The sequence below is a fragment of the Carcharhinus amblyrhynchos genome, unplaced genomic scaffold (genome assembly GCF_965287045.1).
Source record: "Carcharhinus amblyrhynchos unplaced genomic scaffold, sCarAmb.v2.hapA scaffold_918, whole genome shotgun sequence".
In the NCBI taxonomy this organism is placed as follows: Eukaryota; Metazoa; Chordata; class Chondrichthyes; order Carcharhiniformes; family Carcharhinidae; genus Carcharhinus; species Carcharhinus amblyrhynchos.
In genome coordinates this window covers 14018-20471 of record NW_027650658.1, presented here as the reverse complement: position 1 = coordinate 20471, position 6454 = coordinate 14018, and the positions used below count along the sequence as shown (strand labels likewise).

Here is a 6454-nt window from a genome sequence, read left to right as displayed (position 1 = left end):
TGGCTCCATGCCCCCGAATTACACACTCTCCGAACTCAGTCTCTCTAACCTATGCATCACAGGGGACACTAAGGGACAATTTAGAATGGCCAACCAACCTAGCCCATACATCTCTGGACTGTGGGAGGAAACTGGAGAACCCTGAGGAAACCCACGTGGACACAGGGAGAATGTGCAATCTCCACACAGACAGTGTCCCAAGCCAGGATTCGAACCCAGGTCCCTAGAGCTGTGCAGCAGCAGTGCTAACCACTGTGCTACCGTGCTGCCCAATTTGAATCCAGTGACAGGCTGTGAAGAAAAAGATTGCATAATAGTGGGAGAAACGTTAACAGACTGAAAATGAACAAACTGGGAACAAAACCATGCCCCTTATTCGCATAACCTATTTTCTAGTTCAGTTCCAGGAAGTGGAACCAAGAAAGAACACAATTGCAAAATGCTGCAGACGTTGCAAATTGCTGACTTGAATATTTCCAGCATTTTCTAATTCCATTAGATTTCTATACTTTTTCAACTAGTTCATTGATGCAAACATTCTAGTGCAGCCCAGGCAGCTAAACATTAACTAAGGATTAATCAAGGAGACTATGGTCAGTGACCTCCTGCCAATTGGAAAACAACCAATGATGGAAGTTATCCAAATTCAAGGCACAGGAATCTGGCTCCTGAGACGAAAAAAGCAATGTTCAAAACTATTATTTTATCACAGAGTTAATATAAGACAGACGAGAACAGATAGTGATCCAAGTTCAAAGGCATCTCTCTCTGAACTCTGATATCTCAGTGTACTGTTTCTGATTGTGCCTGAACCCAGCAAATAAACATTGATCTTTGCAATAAAAAAGTGTTGAGCAGGTGAAGCAGCTTCTTTGGACAGTTAACAGTTAATGTTTCAGGTTGATGATTTTTCATCAAAATTCATTTTGTTCCCTCCTTACAGATGCTGCCTGACCTGCTGTCAGTATTTACAATATTCTGTATTCTTATTTCATGTTTTCCATTATCTGCATTATTTTTGCTTTTGACTGGTAATCGTTGCCTCCTGATTTTTTTTTGCATTTTGATAAGAATCAGATTACTTAAAAACTAACCTAAGGTTACACAACCATAACTGCCCACAGGACTTGATTTCTATACAGGGTCCTCTGAGCATCAAATTGAAGAGAAACAGATGTAATATCCCTGGTACCACATACAGGAATAACATGTTTTTTTTCTGAAAATATCACTAATATATGAAAACAGTTCAAAATAAACAAAATACTTCCTGCAATTCAGATTCAGCTTTGTACCAGAGAACAGAGTAAAGACAATTGCACTGCTCGATTGAAAGATATCTGTATGATGATGATGTGTAGTTGATCTTTACCCAGGGTACTATCGGATCCATAACACTACCCATTTTCTCAGAATCAGAAAAAACAGCGTACCTTAGGGAGCTAGAAAATTGTGAGCACTATTATAATTTTTAGTTTTTCGAACAGATCCATTATAGTTTCGCAGTATTAGTTAGCAATATCTTCCAATTTTCCAAATTTCCAATATTGGAATGTTTCCGGGGGGGAAATAATAAGCGGCCACTCAGCTAATCAAATCTGTGCTGGCTTTCTCAGACAGCAATGCTGATATTTCCATTCCCGCTCCCTTTCGTCATGGCACAGTTATTTCCTTTCCTTTATTATACAATTTGAAAATAACAATTAAACCAGTTTTCAACAGAATCATGGCAGTGCAGCCGAAAACGTAACCGTTCATTGCAGTTCAGTTTAAATAGTTCAACCTGCAATCCACGGTTAATCATAAATGGATGTTCTTATTTTTGGAGACAGAGCAAGGCCAAAAGTCCAATGAACCTCCTTTCCCAAGAGCAGGTCCCTGGAGGATTGAAGTAGTCAGTGTGTAAACCAGTGTGGATAGAGCCAGTAAGATTAGATAGTATGTAACCCAGGGAATTTGGAGCCAGACATTGCATTATCCTGAGGAGGATAGAGTCTGTGATATCAAACAGTGTATGGCCCAGGTCGAATTGAGCCAATGATCTAGACTGTGTAATCCTGGGAGGATGGAGCCAGTGAGATCATACAGTATGTAAACTGGTGTGGATGGAGCCAGTGAGATCAGACTGCATGTAACCTGTGGTGGATTGAACCAGTGAGATCATATAGTGTGTAATCCAGGAAGGATGGAACTGGTGTGATGCTGTCAGTTAATGCCAAACGATGTTGAGTATATTGGTTTAGAACATAGAACACTACAGCACAAACAGGCCCTTCGGCCCACGAGTTGCGCCGATCACATCAACACCTACCAATCCATAGACCTATCTACAACCCCCAATCCCACTAAATCCCATATACTCATCCAGAAGTCTTTTAAAAGACCCCAGCGAGTTCGCCTCCACCACCACTGACGGCAGCCGATTCCATTCACTCACCACCCTCTGAGTGAAAAACTTACCCTTAACATCACTTCTGTACTTGCCTCCCCGCACCTTAAATCTGTGTCCTCTTGTAGCGACCATTTCAACCGGGGAAATAGCCTCTGGGAATCCACCCTATCTATTCCTCTCAACATTTTATAAACCTCTATCAGGTCGCCTCTCAACCTTCGTCTCTCCAGGGAGAAGAGTCCCAGCTCCCTCAACCTATCTTCATAAGGCATGCCTCCCAATCCAGGCAACATCCTTGTACATCTCCTCTGTACCCTTTCAATAGCTTCTACGTCCTTCCTATAGTGAGGCGACCAGAACTGCGCACAGTACTCCAAATGAGGCCTGACAAGGGTCTTATAAAGTTGCAGCATTACCTCCCGACTCCTAAACTCAATCCCTCGATTAATGAAGATTTTCTAACAGAGAATTTTACCTCGGCACACCAACCATGCTTTCCCATGGCTAATCAATCTAACCTGGTCACCTTGAGAAAGTAGGGGACAATTTAGCATGGACAATCGACTGAACGTGCACATCGTTGGCTTTTGAGAGGAGACCAAAAGGGGAGTTAGAAGGGGGAAAAGGGGGCATGAAATGGCTTTGGCTGGTAGGATTTAGGGAAACCCAAAGGCATTTTACTCATATTAGGAAGAAGAGGGTGGTTCGAGGGAAAATTGGTCCTCTTAGGGACAAAGGAGGGGAACTATGCATTGAGTCTGAGGGAATGGGGGAGATCCTGAATGAATGCTTTGCGTCGGAATTCTCAAAGGAGACGGGCTTGGTGTCTTGTAATGTCTTGGAGGGAGCTGTAGACCAGTTGAAGGAAATATCCATTACGAGGGAGGAAGTATTACGGTTTTTAGGTAGCATAAAAACTGATAAAACTCCGGGGCCTGATGGCATTTATCCCAGGCTGCTGAGGGAGGTGAGAGATGAAATTGCTGAGCCTCTGACGCAAATCTTTGTGTCTTCTTTAGACACAGGTGAGGTCCCAGAGGACTGGAGGATAGCGAATGTGGTACCGCTGTTTAAAAAGGGCAGTAGGGATAACCCTGGTAATCATAGGCCAGTGAGTTTGACATTGGTGGCAGGAAAATTATTGGAAAAAATTCTTCGGTATAGGATGTATAAGCATTTGGAGCGTTGCGATCTGATTAGGGATACGCAGCATGGCTTTGTTCAGGGGAGGTCTCACCTTACGAAGCTGGTAGAATTTTTTGAGGAGGTGACAAAAACGGTTGACGATGGACGAGCCATTGGTGTCATCTATATGGATTTCAGTAAGACATTTGACAAAGTCCCTCACGGTAGGCTGGTAGAAAAGGTTAAGGCACATGGGATACAGGGACAGGTATCTAGATGGATTGAAAACTGGCTACGCAACAGGAGACAGAGGGTAGTAGTGGAAGGGTCCTTTTCTAGCTGGAGGTCTGTGACCAGTGGTGTGCCGCAGGGCTCAGTACTGGGATCTCCTCTCTTCGTAATATATATAAATGACTTGGAAGAGGGCATACATGGTGTGATCAGCAAGTTTGCAGATGACACCAAAATGGCAGGATTGGCGGATAGCGAGGAGGATTGTCAGGTGACACAGCAGGATATAGATAGGCTGGTATATTGAGCAGATAGATGGCAGACGGGATTTAATCCTGACAACTGTGAGGTGATGCATTTTGGAAGGAATAATGCAGGGAGGAGTTACATAAAAGGTAGACCAATTAAGAGTATAGAAATGCGAAGGGACCTGGGAGTGCAAGTGCACAAGTCTCTAAAGGTGGCAACCCAGGTGGAGAAGGTTGGGAAGAAAGCTTACGGAATACTAGCCTTCATAGGAAAGGGTATAGAGTATAAGAGCTGGCGTCTAATGCTTCAGTTGTACAGAATGTTGGTTAAACCGCATTTGGAGTACTGCATCCAGTTCTGGTCACCTTACTACCGGAAGGACGTGGAGACTCTGGAGAGAGTGCAGAGGAGGTTTACCAGGATGCTGCCTGGTATGGAAGGACTGGGTTATGAGGAAAGATTGGATAAACTGGGGCTCTTCTCCTTAGAAAGACGGAGATTAAGGGGTGATCTGATAGAGGTGTATAAAATAATGAAGGGTATCGATAGAGTCAACAGTGGCAGGCTTTTTCCAAGATTGGAGACAAATATCACGAGGGGTCACGAGCTAAGGGTGAGGGGGGAGAGGTATAATTTGGATACTAGAGGGAGGTTTTTCACACAGAGGGTCGTGGGGGTATGGAATGCACTACCAAGTAAGGTGGTGGAGGCAGGCACGCTGGACTTGTTTAAGGTTTACTTAGATAGGCACATGAGTGAAACAGAGATGGAGGGTTATAGGAGACGGTTTTAAAAAGGGTCAGAGCCTCAGGACGATACTGGAAATCTAATGCTGCATGTTAATGTTTTGTCTCTTTTAATCCGCAGGTGTGTCGGTCCACCCTGTTGTCTAACGAGGGACATGCACACGGTGGGTCGTGCGTGGGCTGCTCTTGGATGTTTCGAGAGTGGCCTAGTACTTCACGTCGTTGTGTGTGCTTAAAACTGGACCAGCAGATGGGCACCACAACAGCTCAGTGACTATCACTGCTAGCTGTGCAGATACATGGATTTGAGCCTGTGTCTGTGGGAGTTTGCACATTCTCCCTGTGGTTGCGTGGGTTTCCTCCGGGTGCTCCGGTTTCCTCCCACACCCCAAAGATGTGCTGTTAGGCTGATTGGTGTAACAAATTGTCCCTAAACTATTCTCCCCTGAATCTGGTTACAATAGGGGTACCATACGCCTACACACGGGTCAAGGTAGGTGTAGGAAAATGCTTTGTTACGATGGCGGCGAGGGCTCGTTGGGCCGGAGGGCCTGTTTTCCGTGTTGGGTTGTTCTTTGTTCTTTGTTTTGTTTTTGTTCTAAGCACCCAGAGGAAAAACATGCAAACACGGAGAGAATGTCAAGCTCTACACAGTCACCCACGACAGCAACTAAATCCAGGTCCTCACGCGGGGAGACTGCTGTGCTATTAACTGTACCACCACACGGCCCTCTCTGTCACCTCAGCAACAGTGTTATTTCACCGTGAGACATGATACCCAGGCCAAATGGTCCCTTGTTTCTGGGCCCGATGACCTCATAACCTTAGTTAAAAGGACACGTGTTCTATGTCCTGCATGTTCATGGGAAGGAAGGGGAGGAGGGTTGTGTTGGCTGGAGTTCGGTGGATGTCTGCAAATAATCCTATCCTGGGTGTGATTGAAGACTCTCTATTGTTTTGAAATTGAAGAGGAACAGGGAAAGGCCCGAGCTTTTTTTCCGCTCACCGCCCGGTTTGGGAAAATGGTCAACGTACCAAAGACCCGGAGGACATATTGCAAAAAAAAATCGGAGGCACCAGCCCCACAAGGTTACCCAGTACAAGAAGGGAAAGGATTCCTAATACACACAGGGTAAGAGATGTTATGACAGAAAGCAGAGAGGTTATGGTGGACTGACAAAACCTAAATTTGGGGAAAAGGCTCAGACCACAAAGAAGATTGTGCTGAGATTGGAGTGTGTGGAGCCCAACTTAGGTCAGAGAGAATGCTGGCCATGAAGAGATGCAAGCACTTTGAGCTGGGAGGAGATAAGCAGAGGAAGGGCCAAGTCATCCAGTTCTAAGCTGCATTCTTTGTTTGTTGGAGAACCAATTCACAATAAAACGTCTCCAAAGTTAAAAAAAAACACACAGGGAGAGGCCCGGAAAGAAAATGTTGTTTGTTTGGTCAAGCCTGTGCCGACAAATGATACTTTTCTAAACTAATGATTTTGTTTTGCATCTACGCAGCCTGTATCCCCCTATTCCCTGTTTATTCATGTATCTATCTGTCAAGATGTTTTTTTGTAAACATTGCTATTGTATTTGCTTCTGACATCCCCTCCGTCAGCGAAATATTCTCTGTGAAGAAAAATCTTGCCTCTCTCATCTCTTTTAAAGTTTCCCCGTTGTGACATTAAAATATGTCCTGTAGCAATTGGCATTTATACCC

At 44.5% G+C, this 6454-nt stretch overlaps 1 pseudogene; it reads left to right on the top strand.

Annotated features, from left to right (window-relative positions):
• The first annotated feature begins 5765 nt into the window (after positions 1 to 5765).
• On the top strand, positions 5766 to 6086 carry LOC145340312 (large ribosomal subunit protein eL42-like; annotated as a pseudogene).
• Positions 6087 to 6454: the final 368 nt, after the last annotated feature.